General features: G+C 36.1%; 1 long non-coding RNA gene and 3 other non-coding genes across 4 annotated transcripts; all 4 read left to right on the top strand.

The window, feature by feature from the left end:
* The first annotated feature begins 5,979 nt into the window (after nucleotides 1-5,979).
* Nucleotides 5,980-7,271, top strand: LOC125203579. Its single transcript, XR_007173398.1, has 2 exons — nucleotides 5,980-6,104; nucleotides 6,223-7,271. It is a non-coding gene; the product is annotated as an uncharacterized LOC125203579 (long non-coding RNA).
* LOC125208702 lies at nucleotides 7,038-7,131 on the top strand. Its single transcript, XR_007174184.1, has one exon. It is a non-coding gene; the product is annotated as a small nucleolar RNA snoR27 (small nucleolar RNA).
* On the top strand, nucleotides 7,182-7,274 carry LOC125208699. Its single transcript, XR_007174181.1, has one exon. It is a non-coding gene; the product is annotated as a small nucleolar RNA snoR26 (small nucleolar RNA).
* Nucleotides 7,275-7,454: 180 nt separating this feature from the next.
* Nucleotides 7,455-7,537, top strand: LOC125208705. The gene has a single exon (XR_007174187.1). It is a non-coding gene; the product is annotated as a small nucleolar RNA snoR27 (small nucleolar RNA).
* The last annotated feature ends 9,293 nt before the right edge of the window (nucleotides 7,538-16,830 follow it).

Raw genomic sequence — 16,830 nt, forward strand, 5'->3', positions numbered from 1 at the left:
CTAATACTACTTCTCTCTTACTTTACCAATTCCACATTAAAACTCGTATCATTCACAATGTGTCCTATTTTTCGTGGACGGGAGGAGTATTTAACTAGAGAAGTCACCGTTGATCAAATATTTACCATTGTTTTCAAATAAATATATAATCAAAACAAATGGGACCATATTTCTTTTCGAACCATCCACAAAAACCAACCAATATTCCATGTAATTTTTCGGTGAAGTCACTTAAACGTTATTTTTATTAAAGTAAATGGTACTTATATTTTAATTTAGAATAATAAGTAATTCAGTTAATAATAGATTATAATTAAGTCATTTTGTTATTTTAAGTAAATTTCTTTTCAATTTAGTCAATTTTTTTAAGTAAAAAAATATTTTGTAAATTTTAATATTAAATCAATTAGGTTAATTATATTTTAATTAAATCATTAATTTGGTCAAACACGTTTAACCTTTAGTTTTTACGGAAAATGATATATTTGGACCAAAACATATTGTTTGTGATCAAAAGGTCACAAACTTAATGTACAGAACAAAAAAATATTTTAGGACAAATATAGGGGACCAAAAGTGTACTTTAGTCTTTTTATAAATTGTTTGGTGGTTATGTTAATTATAAATTACTCCCTCCGTCCCAGATAATTCGACCCAGTATTCTATTTCGGGCCGTCCCACATAATTTGTCCCACTTCACTTTTACCATTTTTGGTAGTGGACCACATATTCCACTAACTCATTTCTACTCACATTTTATTACAAAACTAATACTTTAAAAGTAGGACCCACATCCCACCAACTTTTTCAACTCACTTTCCATTAGATTTCTTAAAACCCGTGCCGGGTCAAAGTGTCCCAAATTATCTGGGACGGAGGGAGTAGTTTATTTAAATTATATTTTTTTATCAGAATATCATACTCCCTTAATCTTATGAAAATATGGACGTATGATATGACACGAGAATTAAGACAAAATTGGTGAAGTTAGAGAGGAGAGAAGATGAGTACTAGTTAAAGTAGTGTTAATGGACAGTGGGATACTTTTTTTTTTTTGGTTACAAGAGAGGGCATAGCCCTTAAGAAGATACTACAGTCTGTCCAGCTTGAACATATGAGGTTCCCAAACGATCGCTCAATAACAAGTTCCGTACCCCAATTGGTGGCTCATCATGTAGGTGCATACCTGTATCCCGACTTGACGACCAGCTTGCCAAGAAATCTGCAACTGAATTAGCCTCACGATATACGTGTTTGATTACCACAGACCAGTTTCTATCACACATACTCCAAATATTTCGAACGAGACTGAAGCAACTTCCATCCTCTCTATTCGAGTTAACCATAAAGACCATTGCTTGGTTGTCACTCTCGACTTCAAGGCTTCGTATTCCGTTGTCCCAGGTAAGTTGCAGACCATTATATATGACCCATAATTCAGCCACAATTACCGAACCATGTCCTAAGCTCCTGGAGTATCCTTTAAACCAGACCCCGACATCATTCCTAATAACACCACCGGCTGATGCCACTTGAGATACTCCCTTCACTGCCTCGTCCGTATTAAGCTTCCAGCTACCTGGCGTTGGAGGGGACCAACTAACTAACTTGCTCACTGGAACTGTGTTCTTGACTTTACGTGTAACATAGTTTTGCACAGCTCGCGCCCAAGACCTGCTCTGGCTTATCATGCTATCCACCGACCACGTCTCACCCCCAAACACTTTAGCATTTCTATTTTTCCATAGTCTCCAACAAATTAAACCAAATATAGTACTCCAAGAGTAGCCATCTGCTACTTTGCTTAAGTTCAAATTTTCGATCAACCAAGCCTCAAATGGTATAGAGATAAACCTGAACCAAATATCTCTTGGGACTATCTTACTCCATACGGAAGAGGCAGTCGGGCAGCATCTCAGGATGTGATCAATGGATTCTTGTGCTCCCCCACAAACAATATAACTTGCCTCATCAGAAATATGTCTGCGACACCTCTCAACATTGGTAAGTAATCGGTCTTTGAATGCAAGCCATAAAAATTGCCGAACTCTCTGAGGGCCTTTATAACTCCATATCGAGACCCAACAATTATCCTTTGTACCCCACCGATCACAAGACAAATAGCCATATGCTTCCGCCACCGAGAACTTCCCATTTGATTTCCATCGCTAAACACAAAGATCATCGCCTGCTTCCTCGTTTGGGGGACATATACTACCAATTTGCATAGCTGCCGACTGAGTAATAACAACATTTAAATCAGCCCACTTCCAGTTCCCACGCTCATCCACAAAATCACAGACATAGGCATCAACTTCAACAATCGCATCACTCACCGTATGGTTGACTAATGGCCCTAAGCTCGGGATCCACAAATCTAGCCAAAATTTTGTGAACTTCCCATTACCAATCGAACAACAAACACTATCATGGACCTCATTCCACACTTTCGATAAGGAGCCCCAGAGAAAGGAACAATTGGCTCATTTTATTGTAGTTGGGAACCCTTTATCGATCTTATACTTCTCTCTTAATATTTGCACCCATAAAGCATCCTTATTCAAAATAAATCTGAACCCAAACTTCACCATAAATGCTTGATTGTGGATTCTGAGGTCGCGAATGCCAAGGCCACCCGATCGCATAGGCTGACACAAAAACCCAACTCACAAGTGGCAGCTTCCTTTTACCATCTGAAGCACCCCATACGAAATGCCTAATAAGCTTTTCAATTTCTGTAATTACTGTAGTGGGAAGAAGAACCACCTGCATGTAATAACTCGGAATTGCAGTAAGCACTACCTTGGCTAATGTAATTCTCCAAGCTAGAGACAACGAACTTGCACTCCATCCACTCAACCGAGTTCGGACTTTGTCAATTAGGTATTGAAAATTGTTTTTTGCGACCCTTCCATGGATGATTGGGATCCCCAAGTATTTCTCCAAATTACATACTGACCGAAACTGCAAATGATTCTCTATGGCTTGCGCAAGACTGACATCTGTATTCGGAGAAAAAAATAGCTGAGTTTTGCCTGCACTCACTTTATGTCCAGAATGGTGACTGAACTTGTCTAGGACTGACTTTAAAGTTCTTGCGTTCTTCATATCAGCTTTGCAAAAAAGCACTAAATCGTCAACAAAGAACAAATGAGAGATCGGGGAACCATGTCGAGCCAGCCGAATAGGATCCCAATCGCCGTCCTGGACTGATTTATTAATACTACTATGGCTCAACTTTTCCATGCCCAAAACGAACAGATAAGGCGAGAGGGGATCTCCTTGACGAATACCCCGTTCAGGTTTGAACACGTTTGTAGGAGAACCATTCCATAGCACCTGCATTGTGGCTGTGGACACACATTCCATGATCAAACTAATAAGCTGCTGAGGCAACCCCAGATCCATCATACAATCCTCCAAAAACTCCCACCGAATTCTATCATATGCCTTTTCAAGATCCACTTTAATCGCCATCCACCCTGTTTGAGTTTTGCATTTATTCATGGAATGGACGCATTCTTGAGAAATAACCACATTGTCAGTTATACTTCGACCAACAATAAAGCTTACTTGGTTCGGAGAAACCACGTATTTCATGAAATTAGCCATCCTCCTAACAATGATCTTAGTGATGAGCTTGTAAAGAACTGAGCATAGGCTGATAGGGCGAAATTCCGTTAAAAATTTCGGTTCTTGGACTTTTGGAATGAGAACCAGAGAGGTTCTATTAAGTGCAGGTTCAAGAGGAGCTCCCTGGAATACACCCATGACCATCCGACATATTGAGTCTCCAACCACTCCCCATTGTGATTGAAAAAACTGTGCATGTAGCCCATCCGGCCCCGGAGCTTGTAGAGGCTTCATTTCAAAAAGAGCTGCCCGTATCTCTTCTTTAGTTAGAGTTGCATTCAAGATCTCCAAGTCCTTAAGCTTAATGGCAGGAAAGCAGCCCCGCAACGGATAGGGCCCTGGCCATAAATCTGAAACTTTGTACAACTGCCTATAAAAGGAAAGAGCCGAGCTTTGGAGTTCACTCGGATCAAAGCACCACTCGTCCCCTGATAACCGAAGGGCCTCAATTTTATTTTGACGTCTGCGAGCAAGTGTCCGATTGTGGAAGTGGGATACTTTATTATTACTGTTTGAATGGAGGTATAACTTGATGAATATGTGTAGTAAATTGGTGTACCTTTCCATAAATGGAATTGTACATATTTTTATGGGACATGAGAAAAAGGAAAGTGCACATATTTTTATGGAACGAAGGAATATTAATTTTGAAAAATATTGTCACGACCGCACCTTGCTAAGGATAACATGCCTCAATAAATCATGACTAGGGGAGGGAATAAGAAGAGGGGATGGAAATGGGAGGAAAGAAATAACAATAAGATACACGAATACTTTTTAATAAGACAAAGGTGGTTCACAAGGCAATGAAAGATCATGCAATTTAAAAGAGTCTTTAACACCGATCATTCGTTACTAATTATTATTCTTACAATCCATCTAGTACATAATACTACAATGGTGCACATTGCAAGGAGTTGTAAACACATGGCCATATGTGTGAAGACATATGCCACAAGAACCCTACAAAATAGATTAGACGACCACCAACTCCACTCAGCCACCATTTCATCATTGCTCAACCTGCACATTTAGAAATAGATGCAGGCTTGAGTACGAGGTACTTAGTGGACACATTGCTGAAAGATACACATATAAGAAAAAGTTATCAGTATCATGCCATCATACTAACACACAAGAGTCTTTCTTAAAGGCCCGAGCTTACTAAGTTCATTTTCATAAAGTTCATCTGATCAGACTAAGTTCATTCCAGTAATCCGCCATATCTGATAGTTCATTATGTGTCGGGAAGGTGGCCATCTTCCATGATAACATTGACCAACCAACCCTTACGATGACTCACGGTCCATTCCTTTGTGTACACTAACTCGAATAGGATCTTGGTCCTATTGGAGTCCGAATTCGATTTATTCATTCATTTGGCATCGCCAAACAGATAGGCATCATAAAACAAATAATTTATGGCACGATAACATTTTTAAAAAAAAGTAAGTGCGATTTTATCAAACAAAAATCATTTCATATACTCCCTCCGTCCCGCTTAAGATGACACGTTTTCCTTTTTAGTTTGTCCCAACTAAGATGACACGTTTCCTTTTTTGGTAACTTTCTCTCTCCAATTAATACATTCAACTACTTTTTCTCACTCCTATTAAAATATTCATCTTTCTTTATCTCTCTACTTTAATACTTACATCCACCTTCTCTCTCTCCAATTAAACACTTTAACCAATAACTCCTAAAATCTCGTGCCGGCTAAGCATTGTGTCATCTTAGCCGGGACGGATGGAGTATTTGATAATTTTATCCACACTTAATGAGTTGGATAAAAAGCCCACCTCAAAGCTTTCAAGTAAAACTCTACACAAGCTCGACCTCGGAAATCAAACTCCACGAACAAACCCTTCTTGAAAGAGTATATTGATTAAATTAGTCTTAAGAACATACATAAGGTGCATGACATGCAATGATCCTACATGGAATATGCATCCTATGTTCGAGGTTCGATCAAGATAACTTCATTTCATTAAACTTATGACTATCTAATTTGTAAGAGAATTTAAAAGTAATTAATAATTTTTTAGGAGAGAGTTCATTGAGCTCATACATTCCAATCCTTAAGAAATTAATTAAAAAGGATAAAAATATTAATTAATCTAGAGGTTCAACTAAAAGAAGAAAGGAAAAATAATTAATCACGAGGTTAATTATTTAAAAGCTTCAAATAACTCAAGTAATATCAAACCCAAGAAGTTAGAGATAAATCCAAACCCCAAATTTCTCATTTCTTCTAAATGTTCGGCCCATACAGAATAATTAATAGACTATTCCACAAAAATTAAAGGGAGGCCCAAAACTTAGAATAAAGAAACCCTAACATTTTGACAATAAGAGGAATGAAGTGGGGCGCCTCTTTCTCCCACCCTCTCTCTGCCTCTACATAACTCAGCATCTCCCTCCCTCTTCCTCCTCTCTTGGTCTCTCTCTCGGTCGCCGATCACAAGTTTCAGGTGCATCTTCTTCCCTCTCTCCTCTTCTTTTTTTGTAGCACACGCACAGCACACCTCACATCTCTCTCTCTCTCTCTCCCCCCCCCCCTTTTTTGACGGGCTTGCCGGCGTGCGCGAGACCATCCGCCATGACACGACGGCTGTTGGGCAGTGACCGCACTCGAGCAGCGGCTTCGTAAGCAGGGGAAGGGCGCCGGAGACAGCAGCAGCGGCGTGCGTGCGTGCGTGTGGCTGCCGGAGCAGAGGCAGGGGCGGCTGTTTCGGGTAGCTCGGTGCTTACAAAGTACTCTTAAGAGCTAAGTATTCGTCATGATTTACATAAGGTCACCCTAATTGCTCAAGATATTGTTGTCTCTAGCATAAAAGGTTGATAAGCATGCTAATTTGTTTGTAGAGCTTGACGTGATTTCATTTTCAAGGTTGGTTCCGTGAACAAGAGTATTGACTAGGAGTACTATGTTCAAAGTCTAAGTTGAGCATAAAATTTTCGAGAGAATCTCGATGCATAAATGTTGATAAATTGGATTAATTTTACTACATGATGAAAACCAAATGTGAAGTAAAGCTTAGAAAATCAAATTAACTTAAGGAAAAATAGGAATGTAGTGTGTAGTGTGAAATTAATCTTAAAAGAGAAAAAGGAAATGTGTATTATATAAGCAGCTGAGCCCAACCCTAGCTAATTTGCAAGGCCTGATTACAGAAAGCCTACTCACACTTAGCCCAATGGGCTGGAAACAACATTATCCTACTTGCTACGTCATCTAAAGCCTTTCTAGGGTTTCCTCAATGCATTCACGCCCCTTATAATCCCTAAATCACACCTCTCTGAGATACACAAGTTTATCGTCGTCACATTTCAATATAGGTTTGCAATTCCTTTCTTATAATCGTTTTATTTCTCCATTTTCACAACTAATTTACAATTTTTAAGAAGGATCGATGATGCATTAGTTTAAAACTGCGTTATCTATCTGATATTTCCAATTCGGAATTGAAGATACTTTTCTAGCTCCTGAGATCCTTTCTTTTTCTATGTTATTCTTCATATTTTTCGGATTTGTTCATTGTTGAAGATGAGCATCCGAGATGAGAAAACATTAATGTCATCCTTGCACTTTGATTCAGAAATGAAGAAAATCAATGGGGAAATGATACTCTGAGATGCTTATAACTTTTCATTCCTTCCTTACTATTTATGCTTTTCACTTTGTTAATATAAAATCAATACTTTATTTCCAATTATTAATTATTTGGATTATTGTTTTTACAAGCCATTGCTTTTCTCTTTAATTTTCTAAATTTTTATTAATCTTCACAAATTCATCCTGTTTTGTTTGATGCCTTATTTTTGGATCAGTGATGTATATTACTGCGTTATCTATCTGTAATGAATTCTTTTTTGAAGATAACTTGGTATCCTGAGATCCAATATCTAGAATTATTTTATGATTACTGGTTTCACATTGTTTTGTAGACATTTTTATTTTTCCTTTGTACATAGTTTTAATCAGTCTGCTTTCAATTTCTCATTAATATAGCATACGTAAACATTGTCAAGATATTGGAAGTAACAAGAGAAATGAAACAATATTAGTAGTATTGTTTTAGTTAATCATATTCCCTGTATTTTTTGTCACATTTTTTTGCCATTGATCTTACCATAAAATTGTAAATTAATGAAATGCAATATGATTGTATGTATCATTTGTCGTGAACATTTGAATATCTAGTATTCAAATTTATTAATGGTTATCATTATGATTACCAAAACTAAATTTCAATCATTCACATAATTAGTACTCATTTCCATTTCGTCCACGAAAACTAGAGCACATTTAAAAAAGAAAAGTTTTCAATAATTTTTTTCTTGCTTTCTCCATCCCAAGGAAGATGACTTTGAAATTATGCAATTTTATTTTGTGTATTAAGTGGAGAGGATTAAGTAAGAGAGAGGTTATAAAGTAGAGATAAATGAGTCTCTATTTTCAGTAATGAGTCATCTTGGACTTGGTTGGATCTATTTCCACTATGAGCATCTCAAACAAGGAAAGATAAATAAAAGAGGTATATTATGTATTTCTCATCTCAAAAAGTGAAATATATCCTTTTAAAAAATAACACATTCTAAAGGTAAAAGGTATATAGAAAGGTAAATTATTTTTTATAAATAAAATAATAGTATAAAATTCATTAAAAAACATAAAGTGTATTACCTTCTCAAATACCTTCCTCCTTGAGAATGGATTTTAATGAAAAGAAGACAAATATGATAGTTACAAGATTTTACCTCCTCATTGATGGAGAGGTAAAGATATCTCTTCAAAATAGGAAAAATGTATAGTGTATAGTACTATTTTGGTACTTAATATATGACCGATTTATGATTTTGGTCCAGAACATTCACTTTTCAAAAAGTAAGTCCAAAACAAATGAAAAATGGTATCGTTTGCATCCATTTTTTACAGAACCGTTAATTCTTGTCGGTCAAAAGTCATTTAGCGAAAATTTTACTAGTTTAGACTTAATCTGAGATTATTAGTTGGTTAATATTATGCTAATTATTTTGCTAAATAATTGAATATTAGAATTTGAAATAAAAAAAAAAAAAGAAACCTCCTCTTTCTTCCAAAATTAAAACCCTCCGTTCTTCCAAAATTTTCTAAGTCTAAAAAACACGAAACGTCATTCTCTTTTCTATCTTCTCTCGCGCCCCTCTCCTAAGAACCCTAGCTCCGATTTTGACCTAGAAGCCCGATTTCGACCGATTATTGTTAGTTGTCATGAGTTGGATTACGCCCAACTCGTTGCTCCGTCACGCCGACGGTCTCGGTGAAGTGAAACACGCATACTCGAGAAAGAGGAAGACGACAGTAGGACGTACGCCTGACGAACAAGGAGCGTCGGCTTCGTCGGATATTGTGGGTTCAAACCCTAGTTCTTCTCTTCCGGTTCCAGAAGTCCGTTGTTATCCGATTCCAGAAGTTGAAGACGACGAGGAAACAAGTCGAAAAATGAACCCTAGTCCTTCGGTGGACGACAATTTTTTTTTGTGGATGTAACTGTGGTTGTTTTTTTCTTGTATCAGGTGTAAATGGCTTATGACAATAGGACTGTTGTTTTTGATGCAGTACCTTATGCATATGGCTTATGCCTACCTTATGTTCAAGACCAATTCGAAGTAAAAAATGAATATGAAGGATCACTTTATATTGTATTTTGTTGTCCATTTATTGGTTCAATTTGATGTCAGTTTATTGACATAGTCGACGAAGGAACAATCACATACGAAGAAGCAATCCCATAACGTATGAAACTAACACCACTTACAAAATTTTGTACCTATAAGTCTACAATTGGTGTGCGTAAATGTTCAGGACCAAATGGAAGTAAAAAAATTATATGAAGGACTACTTTGTCTTATATTTTAGGATTGTCCAATTAGGGCTTTCTGGCGATTTTTCTAAGAAGAATTTGAACGATTCACTTCAAAATTCAAATACGAACAACAGTGTTACAACAACAAAAATTCAAATTACTTATCAACTTCAAAATTCAAATACGATTTAACTTTGCAAACACTACATCAAATTACTTGAATATACACAAAAGTGTTGCAACAACAATAAAATAAAGAACAAAGCTCAAAACATTCACTAATTTCTTGATTTTTTTTCCCTTAATTTCGGTAAAATTCAAAGCCAGCTCCTCAAAATCGGCACTACCGACGGAGGTTGACGAAGAAGAGGCCCGAGCTTTGACATCACGATTGAAGAAATTGCATTCCTTCCTCTCACATACGAAGTAAAGCTTCCCTCTCGACTGTTTGCCTTGTCCGATGACAATACGGAGCGCCGCCGTCTTCTTACAATAGCAGAAAGCGTAGCTAAATCGGAGGTCTCCGAAGTCACGAACGCGGTCGCGGTCGCGGTCGCTGTCGACGTCAACGTCGACGGAGTTCCGGCTACACGTCGAACGGCCCATGTTCGTGTAGGAACTGGCAGCGGAAGCGGTGCGACGGATTAGCATAATTTAACAATTATTAATCGCACAAATAAATCACATAATAATTAGATCTATTTAGCAGATTATTTAGACAAAAACTATTCGCGTAATTCTCACATGTATCATGCTCATAACTTGAATTAATCATGCTTTAAGAATATTGAAATCTATAACATGTTTTTCTACGGAGCAGAAATAATACCTAATTAATTCTGCAAAGAATTGAAGATGGCTAGCAGCTTCTCCACGTGACGCTTTGAATACTAGACCACAGATCTTCTCTCTGGTTCCCGAACTGTACTCCGATATCAGTGTGAGCTGATCTCACCAGAATACTAGGACTTAAATAAAGAAGACAGAAGAAATCCTTTTTGGAATAGGACAAAAATTCAAACTCCTCTAATTTACTTTTTACTAATTAAATTGAACCCACAATTTAATATAAGCTTTAATTGGAATATTACGAGCAGCCACTACAGAAGTAATATTGAACTCTCCCCATCCAAATCCGAAATTATAAGTAATCCGGGTTTCCGTTTTAACTTTCATTTCCGCGCTTAAGATAAAAATGTTCATTAATTAATTAATGTCTGCTATGGACTTAATTAATTAACTTCTTATTAATTCCAAGAGTGGACTTAGCATGAAACGATTATTTATTATTCTTAGAGTAATCAAACTCCAACTAGCTAGGTTCCGAATAATAAAACCTTGTTTCGCGCTCCTCTTGAGGATATTATCAAACAAGACTCTCCTCGCGCACGATTCAATATAATAGCAATCCTAGCACCGCTAGATATTAGTCACCACTACCTAATATATCAAAACCCGCACCATTTGATAAGTCAAAGTAATGCATAATCAATACCGTATGCTCGATGCTAACCTACATTGATTAAGAAACAAATATTTATCAAGACCTCGTCTTTCAGTTGATAGCACAAAGACACGTCTTGCTGTTAGATCCGTTAAGTGCTATACCACACCAATGTCATCTTATTTCGTAAGGCTTAGAAATATGCGGACCTGACATTGCAACCTTTCTCGATGGATAGTCTAATTCCAACTAGGTTGTGAAATTCATCTTTTTCTTTGTTTAGGACTGACCGTGTTACCTTAAAGTGGACGCTGCCCACAACCGGTGTACTAAAATAAAGACTAACACTTTGTTAAGTTAACTTATACATTTAAACATGCATTAACATCCATTAAATTTAAAACATAGCAACATTATGACAAAAATAATCTGTTTTATTCCTTGGAAAATAAAATAAGAGTTTTACAGTATTCAATCACTCGAAACGTGATTTCTAGTATACAAACTCTAACAGTTCGAAGGTGTTTGGTTGTTGCAGAGATGGAGAAAAAAGAATTAGGGTTCTTGGGGAGGAAGAAGAAGAAGGAGCGGGAGAAAAGGGGGGGGGGGGAGAAATTTGAATGAATTGAGTGTTGGATTTTGTGTTTAATATTAGAGTATTTTCACTATTTTCATTTAGGATTTAAAAATGTAAAATCGGAAAATTAAAAAAAAAATCAATTTGCTACAGTAATTAAAATAATCTAATCGGGTCAAATTTTCGCTAATTGACGGTTGACCGTCGAGAATTGACGGAACCGTCAAAAGAGGACCTATTCGAGAGCGTTTTCATTTGTTTTGGACTTACTGTTTGAAAAGTGAATATTCTGGACCAAAATCATAAATCGGTCATATGTTATGGACCAAAAGAGGATTATACTCAGATGTATAATACCTTCTCAAATACCACTCTCCTTACAAAATTATTTTTCTTGAAAAAAGACAAATATGGTAGTTATATGACTTACTTTTCCATTTACCTTTCTCCATGAAAATGCTCTAATACTACTTCCCTCTTATTTGGTAGCATTGTTTATAATTTTTTTAATATATCTAAAGCCCATATTTCAGTGTAGTCTACAATAATAAACTTCAATTTTGGAGATAATTTTCTTCAAACATGCTCTAATTATTTTTTAGCATTAGTTTTGTAACTTAAAACACCCACATCTAGGGATGTCAATGTAGCCCGCAATCGGTGGCCGGCCCGAATAGCCCGCCAAATTTACAAGGTTAGGGCTGAAAATTTCTACCCGATAAAATTACAGCCCGATTAGCCCGCACCCGATTAACCCGCAACCCGATTTGCTAGCCCGAAAAACCGATAAAATTTCTATGGTTCTATTTGTTCGACTCTAATTCGACACTTCATTGATTATTTTATAATATAGATTACTAAAAAAATAACTTTCAATTTTTAATATTAAATATATAAATTATATAGTAAATTTCTATTAACATAATAATAGGGGAGTGATCAATTATTAACTAAATAGCAATCCCAAATTAAGACTAAATCTTAGCCATTAGATTAGGAGATCTAGTAGTTGAAATAACGGCACATGGATTATATTTTTAATTAAGAAAATTATTTAATAAAAATAAGGGGTATTAATGGCAATTCCCTCTCATTAAAAACATCTTAAAACTTTATATTTACGTAACTCTCTCGATTTAAATTATTTTTTTGCAAAAAATATATCAAATTAAAGATAATTTTATAAGGATTCCAACGAGATCTCAATTGCATATGTTCCGACGACGTTCGATGATGAAATTTGATATTTTTTATTTTAGTTTTCGTAAATGTTGATAACCAGATTTATCAACAAATACATCAAACAATTTCAATATAATGCATATAAAATCTCAATAAAACTATGTAAAAATCTCAATAAATATGTGTTGATATTTTCTTGTACTAGTGTTGATATTCTTATGTCGTATTGTTGATATTTGTAATACACTATGTTGATATAAAAAAACACTCACGAAAATTATCATATGATAACATAATGACGATATTACCCTTTTGTTGATATTTTGTCTACCCGATTAGCCCGCTAGGCTAGCCCGAAACCCGAGCTTTTAGGGTTAGGGTTGAACTTTTATAACCCGAAAAAATCATAGTCCGATTTAGCCGGCACCCGATTGACCCGCAGCCCGAATAGAGTTGGCTTGAAACCCGGTGGGCTTGCCCGATTGACATCCCTACCCACATCCATGCTCTTCCGCAGGAGCATGCCCAAAGAGTCCCACCATTTTATTATTTAATTTAAATAATTCAGTTATTAAAAATATTTTCATAATATTAAAATGCATTAACAATACCTGAAATACTATTACAAATTACTAAAAAATTAAAAATTACATAATTAAAATCCTAAAAGTTAAAAAATTTATGATTAAAATCTTAAAAATTGAGGTTGAGAGAGTTGTTTGGTATAATGTGATTTTTTGTGTTGAAATGAAGGTATTTATAGATGAAAGTGTGAATTTTGAGATAAAAATAATGAAACAATAAAATAAAAGTATGGAAAAAATGGTATCTTTAATTGGGAAGTGGGAATTTTTTTTATTATATTTAAAATTTTCAAATTTTTTCAAATTAAAAAAAAATTAAATCAACGACCAATCAGAGCATGCCACGTCGGCTGCTCGTGCTCTTGCCGTTGGCACGACGGTGGCACGACGGTGCTCTATGAATCGAGTCGGGCCGTGCTGTTGGCAAGAGCACAGCGGCACGACGCCTGCTCGATGCTAGGAGCACCGATGCAGGTGCTCTAAGTATTACGTAAGTTCCGCCATAAGCGAGTCACTTTTTTTGGCACAAGATTAAATAATTGGTATTTAAAAAGTTAAAGTGGAGAGAGAAAGTATGAGAGAGGAAAAAAGTAGAAGAACAAAAACAATAGAGTAGGTGTGAAAGTAAAGTAAGGCAGATGATTTTTTTTGCTTAAAATGGAAATGATTTATTTATGATAGGATATCTCAAAATGAAAAGTGACTTGTTTATGGTAGGACGGGGGGAGTATTTCTTTAGGACCTGTTACAAAACATTCAAGTAGAATATTTATCAAATTTAATTAATATATTTTAAATTGCTGATAAATGTTATAGGATAATTTTACCAACTTGAAAAATGGAAGTTTCTTCTTACTACTTTCTGTCCCACTCAAGATGTTCACATTTTATAGTGGCATGAGATTTTAGGAGGAGTTGTTATGTAGAATAAGAACAAAGAAAAAGTTGAATGGTACGGGGAAATAATTTTTAAAATAAAAAAAGTGACATAATTTTTAATTTAGAGAACTATTTGGTTTTGAATGGGCATTTCGGTATTTTATCTCACAATTGAACCGACTAGTAAAACGCAACGCAATTCTAAATTTATCTAATGAATCCGAAAATAAGTTAAATTGATTCCCATCGAATTTAAATAAGAAGAGAATAAGAATTTTAGATGAAGAAGTTGAAAAGAATAAGAATTTAAGGACGCATGCAATACGAGAAGTAGAGGATCGTAGCTAAATAACGGTTGGCCATGTACATACACATGATAAGTAGTGTATCACAGCTGCTGATCACGCAAAGGAAGAACCACTTGGGTAGTTATTTTGTTATTCCATAATTGTCAAAGCATATAAGCTGCATCTTATTCGTCGTTATTCTTCATTATTACTCCCTCCGTCCCACAAAGATTGTCTCATTTTTCTATTTCCGTCCGTCCCACAAAGTTTGTCCCATTTCACTTTTTACCATTTTTGATAGTGGACCTCATATTCCACTAACGCATTCCTACTCATACTTTATTATAAAACTAATATATAAAAGTAGGACTCACGTTCCACTAACTTTTTCAACTCACTTTTCATTATATTTCTTAAAACCCGTGCCAGGTCAAAGTGAGACTATCTTTTTGGGACGGAGGGAGTATGAATTAATGCAATTTACTCCTAACTTTCTCTCATGTTCTTCGAGTAACTTATTGTGTATAGGTGTGATCCCGGTCATCGTTCCGATCTTCGGAGACCCCGATCTCGTACCAAGTGGTATCAACAGTCTCGTTCTTGTGGCCGCAATGGTGGACACACGTTCTGGGGACACTCGGCATTTGGAGGATTTATTTTCCACCAAGATGGCTGATCTTTTGGCTCAATCTCGGAAGCTGATCGCTGTCGTTCGGAGGCGGATAAGCTGCGGGATCAGGCGGAGCAATCTCGGGTGTTGAATCTCCACGAACTACAGGAGGAACTAGTCGCGCTGCAGGTCCAGCAAAACGAGCTTATGTCCCGATTTTGTGGAATGTGGGACCCATTTTTTTATATTGGTTTTATAATAAAATGTGAGTGAAGTGAGTTAGTGGAATGTGAGACCTACTTACCATTTACGGTAAAAATGAAGTGTGACAGTTATTGTGGGACGAACCGAAATGGAAAAGAGTAACATTATTGTGGGATGGAGGCAGTAATAGAAAGTAGGTAAAAAAAAAGTTATTGGAAGATGGGTTTTAGTTTTATACTCCTCTGTCCCACAAGAATATGCACTCTTTCCTTTTTAGTCCGTCTCACAAGAATATGCACTTTATAGTTTTGGAAAGTCTTTTCTCTCTAATGAGGTGGGATCCATTCTCCAGTAACAATACTTTAATTACTTTTTCTCTCTACCTCTCTTTAACTTTACCAATTTTACATTAAAACCCATGCCAAAACCAAATTGCATATTCTTTGGGGACGGAGGGAGCATACGCCTTCCGTCCCACTGAAAATGACTCACTTTCCTTTTTGATTTGTTATAACCAAGAAGACCCATTACTAAAAATATAACTACCTTTATCTCTCTTTTACAATAAAATGTGATGGGATAAAGTTTGTGAAATGTGGAATCCAATATCAAAAACAGTAAAAAATAAACGAGATAATTATTTACGAACAAATGAAAAAGCAAATTGAGTAAAATGCGATAATTATTTATGGACGAACGAAAATAACAAATTGAAACAATTAATTGTGGATATAAGTACAAAAAGTGGATTGTTTTATTTCTTTTTTTGCAGTTGGCACTATAATCTAGAGGAATGACATGCTAAATGACTCAGAATGAGCATCAGCTGAGCGCCCCTCATCTCATTACTTTTTTTTCTCTTTTTTTTTATTCTCTCACGTTTTCATTGTTCCCTTTCTATGACTGAGAATCCTCATCACTACTAATTTTATTTCTCCATGGTTTCTCACCTTCACAATTTTGGCGAGCCTCCATCCCAGTTTATGATTCTTTTAAAGTTTCAATCATTTCATTATTTATTACTGATACACTAGGATTTTGCATTGTTTTAAGGTCATTATTTGTTCCGTTTTGAGTGTCAAAGTTGCTTACATGTCCATTATTTGCATATTTTATCGATTTTGAAATTTTTGACGTGTTTTATGAGAAATATGCAAAATAGAGCCTAAAAAGAACATAAAAAAGGTCGAAATCTGAAAGTTGGAGAAGAAGCTCAAGCCAGTGGTCGCTGAAAGTTGCACAAAGAGTTCTGAAACTTTCCAGCTGCCCGCTAGGCCTATAGTGCACAACAGCCTCAGTTCACTCCCGATTTCCCAGTGATTACAAAGTCCGATCAGGGCGTTCTACATACCATTCTCTTTATCTTCAAAAGAGCTTCACGATGGTACGTTGAACATCTCAATCAGAGTTTTGTGGTGAAACTATAGCAAATATACGAACATTGTGCAATACTGTTGAAAGCTACGTGTTGATTTGCTCTCACGGTGCGCACAGAAGGAAATAAACAGGTTCCCTTGGTCCAGCAAATCCACTAGATCACGCGGTTTAGGAACTCGTTGGTCGTAGGAAATCCTGGTCGTC

Source organism: Salvia hispanica, chromosome 2 (assembly GCF_023119035.1).
Source record: "Salvia hispanica cultivar TCC Black 2014 chromosome 2, UniMelb_Shisp_WGS_1.0, whole genome shotgun sequence".
Lineage (NCBI taxonomy): Eukaryota > Viridiplantae > Streptophyta > Magnoliopsida > Lamiales > Lamiaceae > Salvia > Salvia hispanica.